This window comes from Caretta caretta, chromosome 3 (genome assembly GCF_965140235.1).
Source record: "Caretta caretta isolate rCarCar2 chromosome 3, rCarCar1.hap1, whole genome shotgun sequence".
NCBI lineage: Eukaryota > Metazoa > Chordata > Testudines > Cheloniidae > Caretta > Caretta caretta.
In genome coordinates this window covers 17,874,262-17,901,324 of record NC_134208.1, presented here as the reverse complement: position 1 = coordinate 17,901,324, position 27,063 = coordinate 17,874,262, and the positions used below count along the sequence as shown (strand labels likewise).

Sequence of the window (27,063 nt, the reverse complement as noted above, 5' to 3'; positions counted from 1 at the left end):
TCCAGAGAGCAAAATACATAATCAAATGTTTTTGCAGCTAAAGGACCCACCCGGGTGTAGCTGATGCTGTATGGTTTGTGTATAATTCAGCAAGGCAATTCCAATGCATGCGATTTCCTCTTGCTCATAGCATTCCTTCGCTGTTACTTCTTTTCTTTTTAGTCTTGCTTCACTTGCTCTGCTCTCTGCTTTAAATTAAGCCCCCTATAAATGTGTGCTTTCTGATTATTGCAATCTGCCTGTCTCTGAATAGTAGATCATTTCCTTCCTCGCTCTCCAAACCACTACACCTCTGCTTATGTGGAAAGGAAGGTGGTTGGCTTTTTTCTTTGCTATGCCTGTAATTACTGCCTTTGACCCTCAGGCCCATGGGATAAGATCTTTCTCAAATCCAGATTGTCATGTTGAAGTGATTTACTTGTCTCATCTTTCAGAGCCCCCACCCCCCACACATTACCTCTAGCTGATTCTGTACGAAAGAACTTTCATTCTTGCTGTTAGAAGGACTCCCTCGGTCTGTTTGAAATATCAGGTTCACATGCATCTTTCATAAGAGGGATTTTGGAGACAAGAACTCTCCTGGAACGGGTTTGGGCCTTTTTTTTTGTTGTTGTTATTGAGTTTGTCACTGGAGCATAGGACAGCTGATGAATGTTGTGGTCAAGATGGATGACGGATGTAGCAGCTTTGTATGCTGTGTATGTAGCCTGCTTTAGTCACCTCTGATGTGTTAGCAATGTTCTAAAGCCAGGCAAGTGCTCAGGCATAGCTCAGTGACTGTGAAAGAGGTCTTGGTCACTGAGTTGGAGCTGGTAGGGCTGGCATAAATAGAGCTGGGAACACTAGAGTTTCATCTGTGCCAATGATCCCAAATTGCTTGACTGGTTTTAAGCACATTCCCTAGGGATTTGCCATCTCCATTCAACACATTCATTTGTATCCTGGTTAAGATGTGAAAAGTTCTATCCATCACACCAGCTTTTCTTACATGTCTTAGGCGTTTTAAAGAGCATTTAGGGACCAGGTGAAACTGAATTCCTCTAAAAAGAAAAGGAGTACTTGTGGCACCTTAGAGACTAACAAATTTATTTGAGCATAAGCTTTCGTGAGCTACAGCTCACTTCATCGGATGCATACAGTGGAAAATATAGTGGGGAGATTTTATATACACAGAGAACATGAAACAATGGGTGTTACCATACAGACTGTAACAAGAGTGATCAAGAAAGGTGAGCTATTACCAGCAGGAGAGTGGGGGGAAGGGGGACCTTTTGTAATGACAATCAAGGTGGGCCATTTCTAGCACTTTTTAAGAACAGTAGGAGGGGAAATAAACAAGGGAAAATAGTTTTACTTTGTGTAATGACACATCCACTCCCAGTCTTTATTCAAACCTAAGTTAATTGTATCCAGTTTGCAAATTAATTCCAGTTCAGGAGTCTCTCATTGGAGTCTGTTTTTGAAGTTTTTTTTTGTTGAAGAATTGCCACTTTTAGGTCTGTAATCGAGTGACCAAAGAGATTGACGTGTTCTCCGGCTGGTTTTTGAATGTTATAATTTGTTGGGCCTCTCCTGTAGTAGGTAACTTCTGGGTATGCTTCCTCAGCTCTCATCCCCTAAAGCCCCTACTCTACTTGCGCTACATTGATGACATCTTCATCATCTGGAAAAGAAGCCCTTGAGGAATTTCACCATGATTTCAACAGTTTCCATCCCACCATCAACCTCAGCCTGGACCAATCCACACAGAAGTCACCTACTACAGGACAGGCCCAACAAAGAAAATAACAGAACGCCACTAGCCATCACCTTCAGCCCCCAACTAAAACCTCTCCAACGCATCATCAAGGATCTACAACCTATCCTGAAGGATGACCCATCACTCTCACAGATCTTGGGAGACAGGCCAGTCCTTGCTTACAGACAGCCCCCCAACCTGAAGCAAATACTCACCAGCAACCACACAGCACACAACAAAAATACTAACCCAGGAACCTATCCTTGCAACAAAGCCCGTTGCCAACTGTGTCTACATATCTATTCAGGGGACACCATCATAGGGCCTAATCACATCAGCCACACTGTCAGAGGCTCATTCACCTGCACATCTACCAATGTGATATATGCCATCATGTGACAGCAATGCCCCTCTGCCATGTACATTGGCCAAACCGGACAGTCTCTACGTAAAAGAATAAATGGACACAAATCAGACGTCAAGAATTATAACATTCAAAAACCAGTCGGAGAACACTTCAATCTCTTTGGTTACTTGATTACAGACCTAAAAGTGACAATTCTTCAACAAAAAACCTTCAGAAACAGGCTCCAATGAGAGACTGCTGAACTGGAATTAATTTGCAAACCGGATACAATTAACTTAGGCTTGAATAAAGACTGGGAGTGGATGTGTCATTACACAAAGTAAAACTATTTCCCCTTGTTTATTTCCCCCCCTATCTTGTAAAGTGCTGGAAATGGCCTACCTTGGTTATCACTACAAAAGGTCCCTGCCCCCGCTCTCCTGCGGGTAATAGCTTACCTTACCTGATCACTCTTGTTACAGTCTGTATGGTAACACCTATTGTTTCATGTTCTCTGTGTATATAAAATCTCCCCACTATATTTTCCACTGTATGTATCCGATGAAGTGAGGTACCAGCAGGTACCAGCAGGAGAGTGGGGTGGGGGGAGAGAAAACCTTTTGTAGTGATAAACATCCATTTTTTCATGATTTGTGTGTATAAAAACAAACATCTTCTGTATTTTCCACAGTATGCATCCGATGAAGTGAGCTATAGCTCACGAAAGCTTATGCTCAAATAAATTGGTTAGTCTCTAAGGTGCCACAAGTACTCCTTTTCTTTCTGGTAGGTAGGGAACTTTTACAGATGAGGAACTGAGACACAGTGACTGGGGCAAGGTCACACCGGAAGTCTTTGGCAGAGCAGGGATTTGACCCCAGATCTTTTGAATCGTAGCCTAGTGCCCTAACCTTTTAGTGGGTCATCCTGCCTCGCTAACTAGCCTACTGGGGTAGTTAAGTCTTCCTGGCCAGTGTTAGAGAAGCATGGATTGATGGTCAGGGCACATAAAACTGACTGGAAAACGGAACCTCCATTTGTAGCTTTGACTCTGACATTGACTCTGTCTGTGGCCTTGGTCAATTAACTTCCCTTCCTGTTTCTTCAGCTGTAAAATGGATATGCCTGGTTTTCTAGCACTGAGGGTTAATGAGTTAGTGTTTGTAGATCACTCGGAAGCCGAATGCATAAATATTATTCTTTCAGTCCTTGGTCTTTCTGCTGAGGCTGCTAAGAAGGGTGTTAATTATTGTCAGTTTATGAGATGGTTTCAGTGAGATAAGTTTCAGTACAGACAGAGAGCTGTGTTGTAATTAACTAGGGACCGGCCAACACAGTGTTGATTTCCCTAGTGAGATACTCAGTTATTGTTAGCGTGAACTACGGCTACTGTTATTTACGGCCTCAGTTCAGAAAAGTACTTGAGCACATGCTTAACGTTACGCATGCACTTAAGCACCCTTCCTAAAGAGGGATTCTTTCCCAAAATGGAGCCTAGCCTGTGATGATAGCGATACTGCGCTCATCTATGGTTCCACCAGGTGGCTTTTCTGCTCAGCTGCATCGTTACTGGTGGAGCACGGGGAGGCACCGTGCCTCCAGCTGGTAGAAGGCTTATCTGGCTCTAGTTAGCAAAAGAGCCATTCACGTTGCTCCAACGCAACAGTAATAATTCAGGACACTTTTAAAACTGTGTACAGAGCAGCGGCTCTTTCATTGCTCCTGTAAAGCAAACAGATCAGTCCCTCAGGAACAAAACAGGGGGCCGGGGGTTGAACATGTATTCAGAGAGGTCAGTTTGCTGCAGATTACCAACCCACATTTGAGCATCTGAGGAACTAAGACACTCATAATCGAAGGTATTTAGGCACCTAACTGCAATGGGAGCTAGGCACCTAACTATCTTTGTGGCTCTGGGGCTAAGCAATTAGAGCATCAGTGATTAGACAATCTATATGCCCCAGGGAAACCTTTATGGTAAAGCCCTTGCTAAACAAAGCCACCCAACTGGTGCTGGAGTCAGATGGGCAATTAGAGCTTGTGTAGTGGGATTAGCAGCATCTGATCTGTGGTGATCCAGAGCACAAATCTGCATCTCTGGAGGGCTCCTTCCTGTGCTTCCCCCGGATCCCTGAGGCTCATGGATGTTCAAGTATTGTTAGCCCTTTTCAGTGGCTGTAGGAATGTCTTTCCCTGAGTTACCTCATGCACAAGGGCTGAGACAACAAACCCACCAAGGTAACCAGATCCTAAGTGTGATTGTACCCATTTCACAGGGGAGAGACTTCGCCACCATGGTGAAAATCATGCAAGTGCCATTGTACCAGGTCTTGTTAGGATTTATGATGAGCTCGATTCCTTACTTGGCCATACAGCAAATGGGGAGGAAATAAGCAGCCTTCCTGCCTTTGCATTGCCTGCAAACCGATTTGCCCAGAATAGCAGACCCTGCACTGGGGGGAGCACAGGGGTGCTGTCAATATACCCTTTCCCCCAATGGGAGTAACTCAGTAGAAAGGGGGCAGGGAGCATGTGGGAAGGCTTAAAGAGATAATAGGGAGGTGGGATAAATGGGAGGAAAAATTGTGCCACAAATGCCTCCCTCCACCATGGGAGCTCCTGAAAACCCCTATTAATATGCTAAAAATGAAAATTAAATGGATTTCACCTTTCATGCTGGGAAGAGAAGCCTGTAAAGCTTTAAAGCTGGGGCATTTTAGGCTGTTTGAAAGTGCAATTCCATCCTGGTTTGAATTGTCCAGTGGCTGGCAGTTACAGACTTTGTCTGCCTTTGGAGAACTTGTTTCCAAATGCAACCAAAACGTCTAGTTTCCAAATCCAAGGGCCAGATCCTAAACCAATGTAAATCACTGTTCAGTTGAAACCAACGGAGCAATGCCAATTTACACCAGCTCAGAATCTGTCCCTGAGCCTTAACGGAGAAGTAAAAGGATTCACGTAGGTCATATTTATTGTGTAGTGAGAATTCTGTTGCGCCACCTCCTATGCAGCTGTATCCAACAGTCCAGTGTATTTTTATGTGCGCATGGGTTTACTATAGGCACTTCATAAATCAAGTTCTGAAAGCTCATACTTTGGGGGGGGGGGGGGGGGGGGGCTTGGGAATATTACAAGTCAACTAAAAACTGACACAATCTCTAAGGTGCCCCAAATAAATTTGTTAGTCTCTAAAATGCCACAAGTACTCCTCGTTGTTTTTAATCTGGGATTGGTTCAATTACCAACAAGGGAAGGTTTTCCAGGGACCAGTGTTTTTGTAAGTAAACAGTAGCTTGAGTGGTTGGATTGCGTGCATCTTTTGGCAGGGCAAAAGTTGCATGCTTATTAATAATGATTATTTATTTCATCAGTCTGAGGCTGCTCTGTCTCTGCAGCTGTGCCCTGAAGCAGGGAAGCAAAGCACAGGCAATCCAGCCAGAGCGCTTAGGTTTTATTGGAAAGCGCTGCTTTCATTGTGAGAACAGCTTTTTACAGCTCGTCTGCTCCAGCAGCCCCTGCTTTGCTCTCAGGAATGCAAGGGACTGGAGGAGAAAGGAGCTGGGCAATGTGCTTTTGATTGGAACTCTGTGGGGGCACGAAAGAGGGTAGAAATGAGAGTAAGAAAATAATAAAACATTCTCGTAGGGTAGGGGGAGGAGAACATTGAAAAGGTCCATAGTAATGGGAATTTAATGGGAGATTAGCTCCTCTTTTCTACCATTGCCTCCAGTTCTTATCATGGAGTTTCTTGTGTTTTGTAGCCCTAAATATAGCGTTTGGCATGAGATCTGACGCCTTCCAAAGTCCAGCGTGCTGTGGAGCTTGGGTTTCGTACAGGCCCCTTTCCACTTGCATTGCCTTTCGTGGAACATGCTGTTCAGTGAGGACCACCCTTAAAGATTTTTGTTAATTGTGGCTAGTGTGGTAGCAGCAGCAGAAATCTTCGTATCAGTGATCCCAACTTTTATGGTCTCCGTTATCTTCTCTGCTGACGCTAGAGAAAGAGTATCTTGTCTGTCTCGCTTCTTTTTCCCTTTGCCTAGCCAAGATAATGCATTGGTGAGGCATATAATATGAATGATTTGTCTTAAGCTCTACACAGTGTCCACAACTAAAACAACTACGCCGCCTGCCAGAGGCAGATTGCTGCTATTGCATTGCTGGGTGTTTGGCTCGTTAAGTTTTTGGCACTCTACAAAATTGAGCAGATGATTTATAAATGTTATAGTATAGAAGCTCCAGTCCAAATTCTTCCCTCACTTATGACCCATGCAATCCTATTAACTACAGGGGGGTTGTGCAGGGTTTGAGACATGGTAGAATACGACCCTCAGTGGTCCCCACTTCTACAAATGGACAAGCAGGAAAGAGAGAGAGAGAAATGGGCCTGAGCTGCAAAATTCACCCATGGATCTGAACTTCCCCAAAGGTTGTTTGTGGTGGGGTCCAGGGGTTTCCTGTGGGCTCACCTTTAGCGGTAAAGAAAAAAGAACATTTCATTATCACTGGGTAACAACACAGAAGGTTAAAGGCTTCACTGGGACAAGGGACTTCTTTGTCAAGGGCTAGATGGTTCCCCACGAGCAGCATGTAGCAGTCACAATTCTTTTCAGCATGACATTGTGTTGGCTTGTGGCCTTTTTGCTTTTTCGCAATTGGAGGATGGTAATAAAATCTTCAGCTTTCTCTTGAGGTACGTGGTAAATTATGCAAAGGTCTAAAGGCCACCCACCCCCCACCTAGACACACACAGATACGCTTAGCCCCTGGATATTCTTCATGCATTGTGGACCTGTACGGTTGATCCTAAAGTTAGCCTGTAGTTTGTCAGCTCTGGTTTTGCATAGCTCAACTTTCTTGCCTGTGTCACAAAGTCATGTCCTTTGCTGGCATAGGCCCAGAGGTTTACCAGTGCTTTGGTACTGAACACAGTATGATATGATGGCTCACAAACAGGCCTCCTTCTCACTGCTGTAGTGGAGAACAGAGATGAGTGAAGCTAGGGGTATTGTGTGGCTGAGGACACAAAGCCTCACCATATGAAAATGAATGGCTTCTGGTCAGGGTACAGAGAATGGTTAGATAGCAAGATTGGATGCAGGTTGGAGTGTCATGGTGGGTTGTGGGAAAGGATAGGGGACCAGTGATAATCAACAGTTGTGTGGGGCCTTTGGCCAGTGTTTCACTGGGGATGCCTTGAATTAGCAACCCGATGAAGCTAGCTAACTTGTAGTCTTCCTTTTATCTCCCAGTGAGGTAGCTGACTTGCTGTGGGCCATGACCACAGACTTTGTGCTTGATTGGGGGGCACGCTAACAGGAGCAATCAAGATCAATAGCAAGTTAATGCTCTAGTGAAGACAAACCCTAAATGAGATTCTCCAGCAATCGTAAAGCACTGGGCATTGGAGAACACTACTAATTTTGTTTTCTGTATACTGGAAAGCAGCCTGATTCAGTTTTCCACAACTACATGGCATCCAGGTCAAACATAGCAAGGCAAACAGTGCATCTTTCAAGAAAATGTCCTTTTGGGTTTCCTTCTGGAACCAGATGAAATCTTCCTTCTCCAAGACTCCTTGGCCAGCAGAGAAGAGTATTGTATGTAATGAATGTTAATGTTCCCACACCTTTCCAAATGGTTGCTCTGTTGCAAACCAGGTTTGTCTGGAAGACAGAATTCTGTCTGCATGAAACAATGCCTGGGTTGTGATGATGGATTTAATTACGTTTTTTTTAATAATTAGGTGATTACAACATATTATTTTGCTTGACAGCAACGACAACCCTGTGGAAGAATGTACAGTGTTACATATAAGAAGAGTGCTTTATAAGAGTAACGATTGTCTATCATGATCGTATGAGAAATGAGATGAAGGCACAACATTTCTCAGTTCTAGGGTGCTTTGGTTTGGGCCCATTTCTGATCTAAATACATGTGTCCAAATAAATGCTCATGCACCCACAAATGCACACACATACATATAGACCAACTTTTCCTCTGAGTCTCCACTTGGTCTCCACGTAGCATGTGTAAAATTGTAAGCACATACAAACACATACGTGCAAACACCTGTGTGTGCACCCAAGCAGTTTTAACACTTGACCATACACTAGTGCAAAAATGTGCACCTACAAAAGCCAATTGTAGTACTTGCACTCATGTGAGTTGTAGAATGGTTCATGGGTGTCTGCAAAGTGTGCATGCGCTTCTAGACGCTTGCTATTTTGTGCTTGAAGCTCAGAGCTCATAGAAATACCTGGGTTATGTTTGAGAAAATCAATGTGTTGCCCTAAATATTGAAATGTTTGATAATATTTGCAAGGATGTGGGGGAAAGATATTATTTAGAACGTTTAATTATGAAGTTAAATATTAGGCTTTCATCCTGCAAGTGCTTACGTGCATGAGTACCTTCATGTAGGTGAGTAAACAACATCACTCAGTGGCACTAGCTTGTATAAAGTTACATACTTGCATGAGTGTTTGCAGGATTGGGGCCTTATTGCTTATCTACATGGGGAAGATAGTGTGCACTGAGCTAGGATGTGAATTTAACGTGTACTAGCTACTCTGCACTGATTCCCCATGTGGACACACTGTGCACTAACCGTGCCCTCAGGCAGTTTAGCTTAATACACTGAAGCATGTAGCATTAAGCAAATGTGCACAAAGATACTCGGAGGCCTGGTCTATACACAAACTTACATTGGTATAACTAATTGCTGAGGGGTGTGACAAATCCACACCCTGGAGTGACGCCGTTATACTGACCTGGCGCTTTGTCGATGGGAGAGCGTCTCCTGTCAACATAGCTGATACCTCTCGTGGAGGTGGGCGAACTACTCCGAGGGGAGGCGCGCTCCCATTGGCACAGTAGAGGCTTCGCTAAAGCAGTGCGGCTTTCTCAGTGCAGACCTGCCCTTAATGTGCAGTAAGAGTGTTCACATGGGGAGCTGGTGAGGAGTTGCTAGTGCGTGCCAGCTACTGTGGGCTTTCCCCCCATGTAGACAAGCCCTATATCTGTAACAAATGAAAGACAAAACTAAAGCATTCCTTTGTATTTAGTCCCACGTGCAATTTTCCTTTTATTTCTGTTATCTGCTTCCACCTTTGGTATCTTGAAATGGAATAAAACTACACTAAAAAGAAAGTCCCCCTTGATGCTAAAGTCTGTTGACTAGTCACCCTTCAACCGAACCTTGACAAGCCCCCGACTGCCCCAGTCAGTCTGATGTTGTGGCATGGTAGAATCCTGTTGCTATGTCTCTAGGCTGGGTGTCAGTTTATTTTATATACTGCAGATGTTTTGGGATGCTGTTTCTCAGACTTCAGGCTTTCTGTACATCACTGCTTCTCTTGGGGCAGGAAGGTGGGCTGGCAGAAAATACTAAAAAAAGAAGAAGAAAAAGCCGTTCACTGAACTATATAGGGCACCTGAGATGGGTGACACTTCCCTTTGGGGCTTTACTGGAGAATGGATGCTGCTTGGAGTTTGGGTATGTGCTGACTACGAACTTCATCTACACTACTGAGTTATTATTGCTGCTGCTGTTAGTTTTATTCTTATTCTTATTTGTATTTCATGGACCATGACGCTACCGTACTAGGCGCTGTACAAACACAAAACTAAAAAGATGGTCCCTGCCCCAAACAGCTTGCCATTGTGTGCTGTTGCTTGGTTTTACAGGCTCTTTTGGGTTTTTTGAATAGTCAGGGAGATTGTTGTGCCTCTGATTCTTTATAGATGTAGATAATAAACTTTTTCACCAGGACAGTGGTGAAGCACTGGAACGGGTTGTCTAGGGAGGTGGTGGAATCTTAGAGGTTTTTAAGGTCAGGCTTGACAAAGCCCTGGCTGGGATGATTTAGTTGGGGATTGGCCCTGCTTTGAGGTCCCTTCCAACCCTGATATTCTATGATAATCCCTTAGGATGAAAAATGAGGTTGCTACTTCTTAGATGAGAAGACATTAATTGCTCTACCTTTCTGTAGAATTGACTTCAGATACATTTGTTTTAGAATTTTCAGATTAGAACTATTTGCATTAGATAAATAAGAAACCTGCATCTTGTGGTTTTTCTCCTTTTGACTTCAGTTATTTGCGTTTCATCTGTACACTGAAGAACATGCATCGCTCCTGATGTTTTGAAGTGCCAAAACCTCTACATCTGTTAATACGAGCGTGGGGTAGATTACATGTGGTGGGTGGTTAATCCATCCCTCTCAGCCAGTTGAGTTGCTGTGCTACGGATTTTTTTTTTCCTTCCATGGTATAGCATCAGTGATTGCAGATTGCTCCACAGTATTGAGATGTCAAAGCTGGTTTACCTGGGAATGATTTAGCTCTGCAGCTTTTGAAAACCTGGAGACTATATTCTTTATTGATATAGACAATGAGGTCAAATACTAACTGAACAGAGAAAGAGAAAAACATATTAGGGCTTTCATCATTTAGTTATTCTTGTTTTTTTTCAAATGACTGTGTTGTGTGTCATAGAAGCATACAGTTAGAATTGACTGCAAGGGTCATCGAGTCAGGTAACCCCCTGCCAAGAAGCAGGATTTGTCTGGCTGATCTGGCACGGACCTAGTTCATATAATTAGTTAAAGGTGAATAGAAAAAAAATCAAACATATTTTGCAAACTGTTTAAGAATCCAAACTGTGACACTGTGCGTATTGTGTATCTGCATCATACAAGTGTGTGTGTATGCTCCCACTTCACATCTCAGAATGATTTTAAAGAGAAGCATATTTTAAATCATGTTGTTGAAAATAGCCTCCTCCTTCACTTACCTGTCAAAACTCCAGTGCCTCTAAATGCAGTGTAAAGAAGGAGGCCAGGGCAACCCCCTACACTGTTTTCACTTTGCGATCTCTGCAAATGTTGAAGGAGAAATGAAACCCTAAATCCACACAGAGTGATAGTCGCAACCAGGTTTGCGCTGCCTTGTGTGAAGGGAAGTTGAGGATGATAAATCGTAGCCAGGTATCCTGGCTTTGGGTGTGACGCATAGTGCATGTGTGATTCCCATTAAAAATATAAAGTTACTGAGTGCTAGTGAGAGAGAATGAAAATAACAGACAACTGATAGGTAGTCAGATGCTGCAGTGATGCAGGCTGATGTACGAAGATCACTAGCTAGAATAAAGCAGCCTACGTGAAATGAACATATGCAAAATGGTTTTGACCAGGTTAAAGGGAGCAGCCTACGCCCCTCTAGAGCTGAACTTAGCACCAGGTTTGTGTATACATAGATCCCTACGTTCATTTCCTAATTAACATCCCCTGTCCCGTGAGAGGGGCTTAGCCTTTCCACCAGTTTACATTCTTTTTCCATAGGTGCAGAGGACAGCCAAAACAGGTATAGCGCCTAACAGAATGGAACCCTGATCCTGACTGGGGCCTCTGGGCAGTACCACAATACAACTAATACATAAGAAAAAAAGAATAAAGAAAAGATAGTGGGGAAAGACAGATGATAAATGCTGGGAACGATGTGTGTAACCTCTGTCCCTTCTCTGCCCCCTCAAATTACAAAGGAGAATGTTAGTGGGAGGAAAGAAAACCAAACCTTTACTCATTGGATTTTTCCTGGGACAGGCTGCTTTTCAACTCGCTTTAACAAGGGAATGTAGTGAAAGTGCATGTTGAATGACATGATCAAAGAAGATCACGGATATCGGAGACAGAGAAGGCTCTTTAGGTTGTCCAGTTCATCACCAAGCTGATGTGGAATTGGTCCTTACAGTATATTTTCTAAAGTTGAGCTTTCAAAGCTGGATTTAGACACTGCATTGCTGGTAGTTTTAATGGCAGCTATGTGTCTAAATTCCCTAATTGGCTTTGAAAATTTCAACCTATGCTTTGTCCAATGCAGTTTAACTGAGGCTTCCACTATTTTACTTGGGAGTCAGTTCTGACAAAGCTCACTGTTAACTTCCACTCTGAAATTCAATCTAACGTTCTCTGCTTGATCCCATTGCTCCTTTTTAAAGGCCTGATACAACAAAGCACTTAAGCATGTGATTAGTCCCACTGACTTTAATGTCCTTTGACTGCCTGAAACCAGGTTAAACTCAATTTGGGCAAATCACAGCTTTCCTTGTGTACACTTCTGGTTTGCATCTGGTGGCTGAGCCCTAAGCATAGACACACCCTTAGAATACTGGGCAAACTCACCATTTGAAACATGAAATCCCACACAGTTTTCTTTAAAGACCATAGATTCATAGATCCATTGATAGATTCATAGAGGCCAGAAGAAGCCATTAGGTCACCTAGCCTGGCCTCCTGTGTATCACAGGCTATTACATTTCATCCCGATGCCTCTTGCATTTGGCTAAAGCATACTTTCCACAAAGGCATCTAGTCTTAATTTAAAGACATCAAGAGATGTCCACCACTTCCCGTGGTCATTTGTTCCAATGCTTAATCACCCTCGCTGTTAAAAATGTGAGCCTGACGTCTAATTAGAATTTGTCTTGCTTCAGCTTCCAGCTGTTGATGCTTGTTATACCTCTCTCTGCGAGAATAAAGAGCCCTTTCGTACCTAATATTTTCTCCCTGTGAAGGTCCTTAGACACTGTAATCAAGTCACCTCTCCATCTTCTTTCTGCTGAACTAAACTGATTGAGCTCTCTAAGTCTCTCATTGTACAGCATTTTCTCCAGCCCTTGGATCATTTTTATGGCTCTTTTCTGCACCCCCTCCAATATTTTTAACATCCTTTTTAAAATGTGGTCATCAGAACTGTATTCAGTCTCACCAATGCCATAGACAGAGGTAAAATCTCCCCTCTCCCCCCCCAAACCTATGCACTACTCCGCATGCAAGGGTTGCATTAGCCCTTTTTGCCAGAGCATTGCACTGGGAACTCATGCTGAGTTGCTTGTCCACTATGACCTTATAAGTCCTTTCCAGAGTCCCTGCTTTCCAGGATACAGTCCCCTATTCAGTAGACATGGCCATCATTCCTTGTTCCTACTTGTATAACTTTGCATTTGGCTGTATTAAAACACTTTTTGTTTGAATGGGTCCAGCTTGCCAAGAGCCCCGGAATGCTCTGTGTGACAGCACTGTCTTCATTATGGTGCTCTAGTTCCATCCATAACAGAGTCAGTCAGACTTCCTTCCCCTCTTCCTGTTGTGGTGACCGACTGTTTGCTGACACTGGTTATGTATGCATGACCACGTGACTGGATGTGCCCAGATAATGACTCCAAACACACTGCAACAATGAGTGCAAAAGAGGTTCTCTGTTAATAGAGGATCTTTATAGCTGAACAATTCCAGGTGAGTTGTTTTCCCCCAGATTCTTTTATGAAGAGAGTTTTTAATCGGATTGCTTGTCCTGTCCCCTCCACCCTTGCATTCCTGTCGTAAAATAATGGTTTAATTATATTTCAAAAAAATCTTGGTTTCCATTATTTTATCCCATTAGCACTGCTTTTGAATTTATTGCAAGGAATCCAAGGTGTGCTAACTTCATACTTCCTCAGTCCTCCAGGGGCCAAATTCACTACTGGAATAAGTAGGCTGCCACTTCATTGATGTATTGACATTGTGCCTGCTTCCACCTGGGTGGATTTTTCCGTTTCTTTGGAATTTGAAGCCAAGTCGGTGCAGTGCATGAAAGATGCCAGGAAAGCATAAACTTGCAACAAACAGATGGTTTTTTTTGTCCTAAAGAAGGAGCTCAAATTGTGAGTGATGATTCAGTGGAACCAAGGGGTGATCTGATATGCAAAAACATAGTCAAAATTACCCAAGAAAATTCTGGATTTAACTATTTCAAACAACTACTACTAATCATGTCCTTAGCTCTTATAGAACAGATTTGCGCTGCAAAATGCCTTTACAGATTATTATTATTACTCATTAGAACTCTCTTGTAAAGAAGGATGGTGTTGAGGTTACAAGGCGAGTCTAGCACTTGGAGGAGCTAGGTTCTGGTCCCTCCTCTGCCACAGGCTTTTTTTTGGAACCTTAGGACAAATTTTCAAAAGAGCTCAGCTCCCATTTAGGCGCTAGAATAAGTGGCCAGATTTTCAAAAGTTCACTCAGTGGGTTGGGTACTGAGCTCCTTGGAGAATCTGGTCCCAGTTGTGCATGTGAGCTTTTAAAAATCTGGTCCATGATTGCTCTCTGCCTCATCTCTATCTGTACAACAGGGATAATAATACTTCCCTTTCCTCACAATTTTTCTGGCTTGTCTATGTAGCATACTCTGTATTTGTATATGACCTAGCACAGTGGGGCCCACATCTTGGTTGCGGCGTGTAGGTGCTACCTCTATATACATACCACTATTCTTTATTTTACAGTTGTAGACTCTGAATCAGATTGGTTAAGGGACCTGCCCAGAACCACAGAGAGAGTCAATGTCAGCCAGGATTGGGATTGAGAACTATTGTGCTTGTTCTTCTGTGTCCATATGAGCTGTCAGAAGCTACCACTCTTCTCTCACTTTGGGGACACATGAGAGTTTTCGGTGAAATATGACTTGTCCAATGGTGAAGCCTGCCATGTGTTTTCACACACAACTTGAAACAAGAATGGAAAAGGTGTTTTGCTTTTTGGTAGACCTACCCTGATCTGATTTTTGGCTGGTCTGGTGGAATTTAAGACCTTTCCTCCCAGTTAGTTTTACCCTTCAGCAAAAGATTTTGAGACAGATTTCTTAGGCGAAGTTATACCAGCTCAGAATGTGGCTTGATGTTTCTTGTGCAAGTGGAAATATACTGCCACATGGCCGGGGAGTATTCTCCATGTCCAGGACTTCTGGAGATAAGTCTTAACTATTGGTAAGAAAGAAGCATGGCATTGGAAACATAGGTGCAGATCCTTTACTGTATTTAGGTGCCTCAATCAACCTACCTTTGAAGATCTGGGCCAAAGGTTTTATTATTGAGGTGGCCTCCTTTCTATCAGCATTGGGCTTGTAGCATACCATTGAGATGGTCCATGAAGCACCACATTGCCTCACATAGGAAGGAAAAACTGCAGATTAAGCCAATGCACATTGTCGTTTGGAATACAACAGTGTTAATTTTCTAGGAGAAAGGGATGACTGTGGCCAGTTGCGATGATTGTGATTGATAGGACTGAGGCTATTTAAAGACTCAAGAAGGAGATATTTCCCCTGTCATGGAGATATTTCCCCTGTCATTTATTTGATTCAGTCAGATTATCAGATCTGGTTCTGTGGCCCTGGAGTATTTGAATATAATATGCAAATCCAATTAACCCTGGTTGGGTCAGGTCAGTGGTCATATTTGCTGTGTTCTCTATCCTATTGCAATCATACACAGATAAATAGTCACCAAACAGTTAATTGCATCTAACATTTTGCTGCCCTACTCACACTGCTTGTTTTTTTAAAAGTGGAAATCTAGTACTGGCAAAGGGTGCTGGAACTGACAGCCTGAGGTCCTCTATTTACTCACCAAACAGGTACAGCAGCATGAGCATACCACTCAGCTCCATCCATCTGTCTGTACCCTAGAGGGCCACGTCTTGGGGTAAGAGGCAAATGCAGTCCCCATCTTAGGTGCTCCATCAGTTTTATCTTTGGCTGCTAAGCTGTGACTGCCAACAAGGATGCCAGCTAGTTCTAGCTATGGTGGTGAGTTTATCTACTGGGAACTGGACCAAGAGCACCAAGCATGGATCAGCATTCACGTTCCGCTGCCTGTCAGTACCCGGCCCAAGCCGGGGAGCTAATGATTCATCCAGCAGACCAAATTCCGTGATGAATCCTAGTCGCGTGCCACCTGAGGCATGTTGTGCATATGCTCAGAAGAAGACCCCACAGCCATCAGCAACTGCTTCTTCTGCCTAGTATTTGGCTAGGCAGATATGATACTCAGTTCTTGGGGGTAGGACTCCCTTTGAACCCCAAAACAGATATTGAAAGTAGAATATAGTTCTGCATGGGATGATAGAATATTTGGCTTAAGGACTGATCTGGGCAGTTCTTTTTTGATCCTTATTGCTATAGAACCGCCTTACAGCTACTCTGGTGGTGTGTCGTCTACTGTGTGGGCCTCATCCAATGCCAGTTGAAGTCAGTGGAAAAATTCCCGATGGGTTTTATACTGGTCCACTTACGAGGAATCATTAGGTTGATTAAGGAAAAAACCTTCATTAATTCCTCTATATTTTTCCCTCAGATGATTACTATATTATTATTAAATTAATATAAATAGTAGTTTTACCATAGCACCTAGATATCCTAGTTCAAGACCAGGACTCCATTGTGGTAGGTGCTATACAAACATAGAACAAATGCATCTTTTGCTCTTGGATTGTTTCCCCAGTTTTCCCTTCTCATGGTTTCCCTGGTATAGCCAACCAGTGTATCCCTTGCTGAAAAGGCCGTGATAAGCATCAGCAGAGGAACAGTTAAAAATAAAGTCTAACCCTAAGTGGGGAACTGTGAGCTTCCCAAAATGGACATAAGGATAGGAGCAGAGCTTCGGTCTTGCAGGGCATTTTTCATCTCCTGGGAGGCACTTTGGTGCTAGCCCAGCTCTGTCAGGCTATTAACACACATGGGAACCAGTCATGGGAGTCTACATACAGCAAAATGTTTGTTACAAACACAGCCATGAAAAGAAATTCCACTGTACTTTCAATCAGTGACAATAATATTATTTGAGGAAGATAAAAATCCTGATAATCAAAATCTTTGGGTAGCTTGGTTGCTTTGGTAGATGCACAGTTTAGCTGTCTGTGATTTATACAATGTAATTAATATATTAAAAATTAATAGTAAAAAATGTCCCCTGGGTGTAAGTGGGAGCAACTTTAAGGGCTGAGTTTGGCCTTAAGAGACTATTTTATCTCATCATCTCTCTCTTTAACCTGACTGATCTCTTTGATGGATGAGGTGTCCAGGATAATATCCTTTAACAATTACTTGGTCTTGCTGTTTCCTCCCCAGACTCTAAAACATCCTTTTAGAAAGGAGTAGCAATGAGGAGAGAGGTGTTGATATGTTTCCTTCCTGTTCCCTAACAGTAGCAGCACTATACTGCACTATGAAAATTAATTAAAAATGTTTAATTTAGGTGGGTAGAATTCATTCTTCACTCTGTGTGGTGGCAGGATTCTGTTCCCTCTGTAGCTCCAGGGAAGTCAATGGGGTTTGCACAGAGGGCAGAATGTGGTCTGTTGCCCCTAGGTACCTCTAAGTAAATTCAGGTTCCATTTGCCCTCAGCACAGATGGAACACATGTAAAATGACTTAAAAGGCGGTTGTGCAAATTCTTTCCATCCCTTTCTGTTTGCAACATCAGCTCTCTCTGCAAACCAACCCTTCTGAATAGTTCTAAAGGACCCATATCAGTCTGTCTCAGGGATTTCTCCACCTTACTGTCAGCCAATAAGCACCCAATTCTCCAGTAGTCCCAAGGCTCCCAACTTCTTTCCCATACACACCATTCTATGGGGGATTTGACTCCCCCATTACAAACTCCCCATGTGACTATTATCTAGCAGTTCCCAACTTCCCCTTCCCTTTAGGGATTCCATGACCTGCCCTACCGACTGGCAATCTGGTCTTTCTCCTTGTGACTTAGAGGCAGCTGTGTTGAAAGCGTCTGTGCTCTGGCCTGCAGGCTGTTCTGGGGTGTCTTTGTGCAGGGTGTGATATGGGGCATGCAGGATAAAGCAGAAGTGCTGCAAAACCTGCTAGACCTCACAAGAAGTTATTGAAAGATAATGGGAGAAGCAGGGAGGATTATGATCGGATCAAAGAGTGGGAGAAAGAGAGCACCTGTAGTTCTGAGTTCTTTCTGTCTGGCTGAGCCTTTATGTCTTCCTTGCTCCTGAGGTCAATTTGATCCCTTTTGAAAGGGCTTCTATAGCTTACACTTGGCAGCCCAAGGGGCTGTTATACCTATGCATGGACCAACTCCCCTGACCCCTAGGCATGCCCCCTCCTACAAGAGGCTCAGAGGGGTGGCAGATATGCCATATCACATAGGGTAATACTCAGGAGGGCTGAACCCATGGGCTTTTTAGCTGCTTTGCGATCTGACCCTAAATCCTCGTTTCCTAATCCAAGGACTCTGTGAGGCTTGCCATAGTAGGAAAGGTACATTGGGGTTATTTAGTGATTCAAGGACAAGGAAATCACCCCGTCTAGATTCATAGGGTAAAACAATAGGACAGTAACATGGTTTTCTTTCTTTTGACCAATGTAAAGTAAGCAAAGCCTTATTCGTAGTTGAATAAGGAACATGGGAATTGCCACACTGGATCAGACTAGGGATCTATTTAGTCCACTGACCTGTCTTCAACAAGAGTCTGCAGTAGCTGTTTCAGAGGAAGGTGTAAGAAACCCCACAGTAGGCAAAGATGGAACAGTCTGTGTCTCACTTCAGGTTTCTTCCTGATCTCCAATAGTTAGAGACTGGCATAAACCCTGAAGCATGAGGTTTTATATCCCTTCAAAAAACCAGCTCTTTCTACTCCAATCTCTCTTCTCCCTGACGCAACACCTGACACAGGCCTTTCTTTTATTCCAGAAAAGCTTTTAAAAAGACAATAAATAAAACAAAATGACACTGTTTATGTGAGTTACTTATATGATCCCCACTACCATAGTGTCTGAAACCTCTTTTCAACAGGGGCTTCCTTTCTTCATAGTCACCACCCAGCTCCTTCCCCAGGTGGGCTTCATCTTTAGTTAGGTCTGGTCCATCCTCCAGGTGCAGACAAATGGATTAATTGGCCTTTTAGGTCCACATTAACCCTTTCGGAGCCAGGATAGGGTATACACTCCATAACAGCTTCCCCTGGGGGAAAATATGTACACAAAAAGGACCGTTTTAAACAATTATTTTGCACGTTTTGTTGTGTGAAATACCTGAGTTTGGAAAGGACCTTGGCCCATCCTCACAGTTTGCAATCAAGACATTTGTGGGCTTAGCTGATGGCATTTACCTTTTCACCTTTGTGATGCCTGAGTGAGTTCAGTGACTTCCATGTCTCTAAAGCATTTATTGCGGCTGTGAAATTACAATTATACAATACAAATACAATTATTTGCACCTACAGTTGCACGGGTGCAGAGTTAGAGGCTGCTTTTAATTAGAGTGTACCTCTTTTGCCAGTTGACTTACTCTGAACTTTATTTGTCTTAGCCCTCTCCTTGCCTGGGATGTAATTGGGAGGTGACTATTTGCTCAAGGGTGAAGAAAACAGTTTTCATGCAAGATTCTATTTTTTTTTTAAAAAGAACTAGGCTTACTTTCTGTTTCCTTATTTTTCTCAGAGGAGAGTCTGAAGCAATCCAAAGAAATGAATTAACTGCTTACCAATAGGAGTCTTTGGCCAAATTCTACCCTTGGTTACTCCCCTTACCGCTGCACTTTAATGAATGTTCTAGGTGTAGACTCATTGCAGAATTTGACTGATTTATACTTTGGATCTTTTGATGGTCTTGAAGGGCATGTTTCTACTCAGAGAAGAAGAGAGAAGAGGTTTACCTGATGCTAAACCTAAGATGAATCAGCTGTCTTTTCCCACTGACAGAGATACTGCTTTACTCTTTGTTGCATGCTCTTTTCCTTACTGCTTCCATGAATCAAGTCACTTCTTGTGCCAGGCTGATTTTGAACTCTGGAGCCACATGGCTAAGATCATTGGGTTCAATGTCATTGGCATCTAGGATACCAGTAACACTCACTATGACAAAGCCTGACCACAGAGGTGTTTTAGTGTAGAGTGTACAATAGAAGTCTAATAATCCTTTAGCCAGTCTTTATTTCTCAAGGAAGAAGTAATAAGTAATAAGAAAGCCTTCTGAAGAGCCTGGGGATTAAGATACATCTCAGTTTTTTTTTTTAAATTTCCTGAGTGCAATAATCTTGAAGGGTGAAATAGCTAAAATGGCAATATGCTAGCTGCGCTATTAACAGAGACACAAGATGGGCTGTGCTTAGTGAAGGCCACTGGTGGTCTTTCCAGAACCCATCTCATCTTGTCTGGCCCAAGAACAGGGGTCCTTGAAGACACTGTGCTGAAGGCTTCCTGGTGTAGAAAGAAGTTAAGATGGTGATTATTAACACTGCTCATCTGTTGCAGGGAGCAGAGGCATGACAGATTCTGTGATTTCCTCTTTCATAAATTGTCAAAGAGGACCATCTTCTGCCTCGCCTCCTGGTCGGCTTCAGTGGCCTTAGTCCAGATTGACTTTGGGGTAAATGGGGTCAGAATTTTGCCCTGGAGTCCCTGTCTAGAGTAATTTGCATTCCAAGTGCCCAATCCTGCAAAGCCTCACCGGCATGAGGGTTATTAAAGCCAGTAAGGCCCTTGGTTAGCATAATACTAAGATAGCAGCCTTAATGAAGCTGAACCCTTGTGCGTAATAGAACTGACTAGAGTGACAACTAGGAAAAGACAAGCATGTGTGAATGAATAATGCTGCTTGTTGTTTTGGATGAGCATTTCATAAAACCAATGGCAGTGCACAGGATTTAATAGGCTAAGCTTCAGAAACAAATATTTATGCTCCAAACCCTCATGTTTTATTTTTTTAATCATTATTATTAAGAACGGGAAAGCTGCCAAGACCATCCAGCTCTCTATTTTCCCACAGCTTTTTCTGAGCTCACAGATTACGCTTGGCATGGAAATAACTGTGGTTTTAGTTGCATAAGAATATTCAGTAGGTGCTAAGTAATGTCTTTCTCTTTTCTTTCCAGGGTAAACAAAAGCTCTGGCTGAGTTGAATGTACTGTGCATTTTGGTGTATGCTGCAACAAGCAAGTGACTATAAATTTGCTGTCCCAGAAAACTGGCAGTTACTTGCAGTGACAATTGCAGTTACGCTTGAATTTACTTACTGTTCCCCCAAGACCCGAAAGCAAGAAATGTTGTGTGTTATGGGTTTGCCTGTAAAACACATAAGCCAAGTAAGGTACTTTTCACAGAATACATCCCAAATCATTTAAAGGCAACGATTTAATGAAAAGGCAAAGATTTCTGCCATTTAAAGACACCTTTTAAAAACAGGGTTTTTTTTAACGCTCTCATAACTTAAAACATCTAAAGGGATTTTTCTCAAACTTTCCAGGATGATTCACTTATGAGCTGAGACGAAGCTTAGGAAGTTTCAGCCTCAAAGGAGAATATCTCAAACGTTATGACCATATGAATATAAGAACTTATATAGAAAACAATTTTGCCACTTCAATCGTAGATCCTTGGACTTCAAGACCAATAGAGTCCAATTTCCTATGTAACACAGCTCATTGACTTTTATCCAGTAATTCCTGCATCAAGCTTGATAACTTGGGCTTGAAGGATAGTGTATCTTGTTCTATAGTAATTATTTGCACACATGCACTTGTCTACAAAGGTAACAGGATTTCTAATACAATAGCTACCCTTTCTAGCATGGTAAAGGATTTACTCTATGGCTTTGTTTCTAGCCAGAGGTTAAATTTCCAGCTCAAGGTGATCTACCCGTGCTAGCTCTGATTGAGAAAGTAGCAAATATAAGCATGGCAATGTGAGCAGCAGGAAGGGCTAGCTGCCCCAAATGGGTACCCGTCCAAGAGGCTAACGACATACTTGGGGTGACTTGCTCCACCTGCTGCTCACCCCAGCACAGTACAGCTTGCATCTCTGTGGCTACACTCTGTTTTTAGCACAGTAGATTCATCAGAGCTAGTACAGGTATGTCTCCTTGGGCTGGAAATTCTGTCTCCAGCTCAAAGTATAGACGTGCCCTCTGTCTCTAACCACATAAACCTCTTCATGTTCTTTGTTCAGATTTCAAGACTATTGATCATTCTTTCCTTCTCTGGTGTTCCAAGCAAGACTTGGGCATCTCATGGGACCATGGGAATTGGCATAGTGAGTCAGACCAGTGGTCAGTCTAGTCTAGTACCATGTCTCTGATGGTAGCCAGTATTAGACCAGTGGTCAGTATCATGTCTCTGATGGTAGCCAGTATTAGATGATTCAGACTAACCCCATAGTGGGACATTACAGACTAATTCTATCCATAAAGGCACAAGGGTGAAATATCTTCCTAACTCCTGTCAGTTAGTGGTTGGTGCATGTCCTGAAGCATGAAATTTTATATCCCTTATGACAAATATGTAGACTATATAATGTAATTGTGGCTGTAGTCACTATCCTGGTTCCTTTCCTTTCTTTATTTGAAGCTAGTTTTCTGACATTCCTTTCACATCTGACCTTCATCTGCTCTGTTATAGAGTGCCACAGGGTTCTGCCTCTTCTCTTTCCATACTGTTCCACTGAGATGGCTTATTAGGAGTTTGAACCTTGCATGCAGCTACCCATTTCAGGTGACTAAAGATGAGATCCTCTAAAGCCTCTGTCACTGAATGGATCGTGAACCCCTCTCTCCCACTAGTGAACAATTATTTGCATGATAGCCCCATGAAAGCCAATTTTCAATGGGAATTTCCCATTGCAAAAAAGCTCCTTTAAATGGCAGAACTTCTACAGTATGACGCTTGACCCCAGGTTAAATGGGACATGGTACTTGATGGAAAGTTCTTTGTACAACTTGGGTATTTTCCACAAAAACATGTGACATACAATATCTTGCTTCTGAAAGTATTCTGAAGGAACAGTGAGTATTGTGCATTCAAGGGTAGCTGAACTGAAGGCAGTGGGATTACTCATGAGCATAACTGCTCCCCAGTAAAAGTAAAGGGGTTCACACAGTCTGGCCCTATGCTAATGTCTCAAGTTGGCAAAGTTGTAATAAGTGAGTTTTTCTGAATACTAATATGGTTCCCCAGAAATATGGGCAATCTATGAACATACCTATTAATATGCCCACTAATAATAAATGGGGAACTGAATGGAACCAGGGACTGGGAGCAGGAGCCCATGAGCTCTGTTGCAACACTGCTCATTGGCTCAACCACCTCTCTGTTCCTCCTGTAGGGGAGGGGCTCTGCCCCATGCCACCCAGATCTTGTTACTGCCTTCCCCTTGCATCCCGGCTCCCACAGCCCATCAGACTGCAACCATTCTTTCCCATCATTCTCCAGCTGTGCATGGGTTGGGGCACACCTCTGCCAACAAGGAGACAGTAACCAGAGCTGGCTGGCATAATCATACAGCCCCCTTGCTGCTGGCATGATGGAGGAGCAGCCAGGCCAAATTTGAGTGGTGTTGCAAATGGTCAACTGGGCTTCTGCTCCCAGTCCCGGACTCTTCTTCACATGGCAGAGCCTGTGCCCATGGATGGAAGCTGCTGCTGAGGGGTGACTCCAGTGCAGGCTCACCCTCCAACCCTCTCCTTTCCCCCACCCCAGGCCCTTCCCTCCACACTTGCTGGATTGGTCACCATGTGCCTTTTTGATCACCCTCATGTGGAAATGGACACACAGTAACATGGGTCCAGATTTGCCAACTGAGTTCCCAGCATCTGCTGTAATTCCTGAGTTCTCATTCTGCATTGTGCTTAGGTACGGTTCTCTTTTTACTTAATGCTTAGCAGAATGGCATTGAAATGGGCCTTTTGGCACCATTACTATGGGAACAAGTCATCAGAGCAAGGAAACGTATGCTTTTTACTTGACACTTTTGAAATGTATATTTAATACATTTTCCAATTCGTTCATCAGGGTTAACTGGTGGATTAATTTGCCAAAATGCAATGAGAAATACCACTTTAATAGAGCAACCAAAGTAGAGCACCACCTACATAAAAGCACACACTTTCATAACATTTTAACTTGATGCAATCAGCAGGTGTTTGCTGCTCCAGAAAATGGGCAGCGACTTGCAGTAGCTTGCAGTTACACGAGGGCACAGTACTTAATGTGTGTATCTACATGGAGATTCTATATCACACTTGGAAGATGATAATGTGTGTGCATGAGTACAGATATATATACACACACATGCATGGATGTGCACATATATGAATACAACACACATGTACAGTACCGGAACAATGTGAGTACAGGATGTCCATGAGACATCTGACTGTCTCAGAGTCTGCAGCCTGATTGAGATGACTGTAAAAGGCACATAAAGGGGACAGCTCAAAGCAACAAAGCTCACAAGATTACCGGAGAGCCCTTAGCCATAATTTTAAGAGGCAACTCTCTCCCACTGATTTTCCCCATCATTCTTACCCTGACCCCTGTCCTGCACTGCCGTTGCATGACTCAGCATCTTCAACAACTTACCATGTTGAATCGATAGTCATGATAGAATAAAGGCCCTACCAGTACAGGAGTGTTCCCTGCAGTACATTATCAACTCATTTATCCGGTGGAATTTTAAATGGCAAATATTTCCACCACTTGCCTCAAGAGGCAATTCCACAGTTGCCATTGGGGGATCTTCCTGATATGCAGCCTGGCACTGCAACAAGAAACTACAGGGATGGGCACATTGCAAATGGGAGAGAGAGAATTTACTTTTTCTTAATTTCATGTTAATACATACACATTAGAGATGGGCCAGTACCCGAGAGCTGAACAGCCCTGCCTTTTTAAGAACATTCAGATCCAAAGTCATGTTTTGTGGCTCTCATTTGATAACCTTCACATACTTGGAGACTGTCATCCTGTTCCCCAGATTGTCAGTCCATCCTGACAATTGCTCTTGTACTCTGAATTCCCTCCAGTTAATCTACATATTTCTGTGATTGAAGCGCGAAGAACTGAATACAACAAGCCTCATTCAGATCTTACCTACGCACCAGTGTAAATCTGAGGCAACGCGCTTTAACTCCGTGGAGTTACTCCAGGGCATTGGTTTGAATGACCTTGGTGTCAGACTGCTAGTCTAACAATGACTTCACTGATAGCTGTTATTTCCCAGTGTAATAGCTATGTGGAAATGACAGTGTAGCCATTATAGGCTCAGTCCTGAACACCACGCTGGCCTCTTTGTGCCACTCCTGGGATTTAAAAGGATGGAAAACTCACACAGCTCCTCAGCTGGGGATTCCCTAGCATGTGGGACACTCTGGGTAGCGCCGAGCGGGCGGTAATGCTCTCTTGCAGTTAACCCCTCCTGGCCCAGGGGGCATGATATGGATGTTTCAGGTGAAAATAGGGCATAGCCAGAGTGCCGGTGAGCTCTGGCAATTCCTGGCGGGTGGAGGGCCCTTTGGGGGGAATGACTGGCTGAGTGATGTTTGTAAGATGCCTAGGCATTGAACCCTATGTGATTTCATGTGCATTACTGTGTGATAATTCAGAGCTACATTACATTTGGGAGCATATAACAGTCTAGCAGAGTTGGGATGTGTAAGCACTAGGACAGAGAGTGTCTCTTTGTATCACAGGTTCTTTCTTTCCAAATATAATATGTACATAACACCCTAAGTACTAGACACTTTTCCACTGTGCCCTTTGGAAAGCAAAAGTCTCAGCAAGCAGCAGACTTATGAATCATTGGCAATAGATGCTATGTATCTTGTTATGAAATTCAAGGTGGCGAAAAACCACGAATATGAAACGAGAAGAGGAAAACAGCCCAAGGACAGGACACACTAAGGTTTTTGTTGCTAGCAGATAAAGCTGTTTGTAATTTCAAAAGCCAATTTTTAAAAGTTAAAGATGGAAGAAACATGAGAGTCAAAGATGTGAAGCACCATGTAAAATAGTAGTTTGGGGATAGTCAGAAAAGTGAATCTAAAAATGACATGATAGGCTTATACATTCATTCGTTTAATGACTCCATGGCAAATTTGCTCAGTATACAAACCAACAAAATAATTTCTGTTTTTTCTCTTAACTTCCAGTCCTGTACACCCTGAAAGTTGAGCGGTGTTCTTTGTGCCTCTCACCTCCTCACCGGTAATAAAGATTATGCAGTCAAAATTTAGCTGACCATCTGCAAGACATAATAGAATCCAAGGGACTCAGATACCACAATGATGACTATGGTATAAGAAATTAGATAGGTAGGTAGATACTGGAAGGTCTTCCATAGCGGTACTGATTCTGAGCTGCTACCAGGATGTAAACAAATCTGGTTTATCAACTAAGGAAGCAGATATTCTAAACACTCATGAGACTTGATTGAAAGCCCATTGAGATCAATGAAAAGACTCCCATTGACTTCAGTGGGCTTTGGCTCAGGCTCATGTCTCAGGCCCCTGTGGAGACAGAAGGGCTACTGCAGGGGCAGTCTTGGCATAGTTATTTGGAAAGCTTGCACACAGGCTGCCGTGCATCACAGGTTTCAACTTTTCCCAAAGGTCAAAAGCTGAAATTTACTCCAATTCCATCAGAGATGTTGAATATTTGCATCTGTTTAAAGCAGTGACACATAGTGAATAGCAACCCCCCGGGAGGTACAGCAGGGACTCCTTTGAGTGATGGGACTGATCTGTGTAGGCGGGTTGCAGGGAGGGACTTACTGTATGACAGAGGTATATATTCCCAGAAAGTCCCAGAAGGCTCTTGGAGGTTCAGGAAAATGGACTTACCATAGGCCGTGTGAGTCATTTCCTTTTGTCAGACGTTTGGAACAGTTTCATACAAAAACACTTTTGTTTGAGGCCAAGTAATTATTTTGGAGGGCTTTGCATTCATTTCCAGGATTATACACCATTGTACTTTGGTCCCTAACGCCTACCTTTTAAAGTAAATGGGTGAGATGAAAAAGTTGAGGTCTTGACCATGTGTGGTCATTAATGATCTGTTACCATTTTCACAAGAGTAGAGATTTTTAAATTCCAGCTTCCTGGCCAAATTCCAACTCTGGGACTAGTCTACCAAAAACCTCCTGAAACTTCAGCTGGATAGGGTATTCTCACTTCCTGGCCTGAACAGCCGTGTGACGCTGCTGGGCGCTATTCGAAGCAGTGGCATTTTACAGTAGAGGCTGCTGCACTCTTTTGCGGTGGAAGCACTGGAGCAGTTGCTACTTAGAATTCATACATTTGTAAAGGTCTGCTGCTGCTGCTTGCTTTAATCATACAAGTGGTTCCATGTACTTCAGTGGGGCTG

At 43.2% G+C, this 27,063-nt stretch overlaps 1 protein-coding gene across 4 annotated transcripts in view; it reads left to right on the top strand.

Moving 5' to 3' along the window:
- The window catches only part of EVA1A (eva-1 homolog A, regulator of programmed cell death), a 312,742-nt gene that overhangs the window by 259,439 nt on the left and 26,240 nt on the right, over window positions 1-27,063 (top strand). The gene's annotated exons all lie outside the window — the stretch shown is intronic.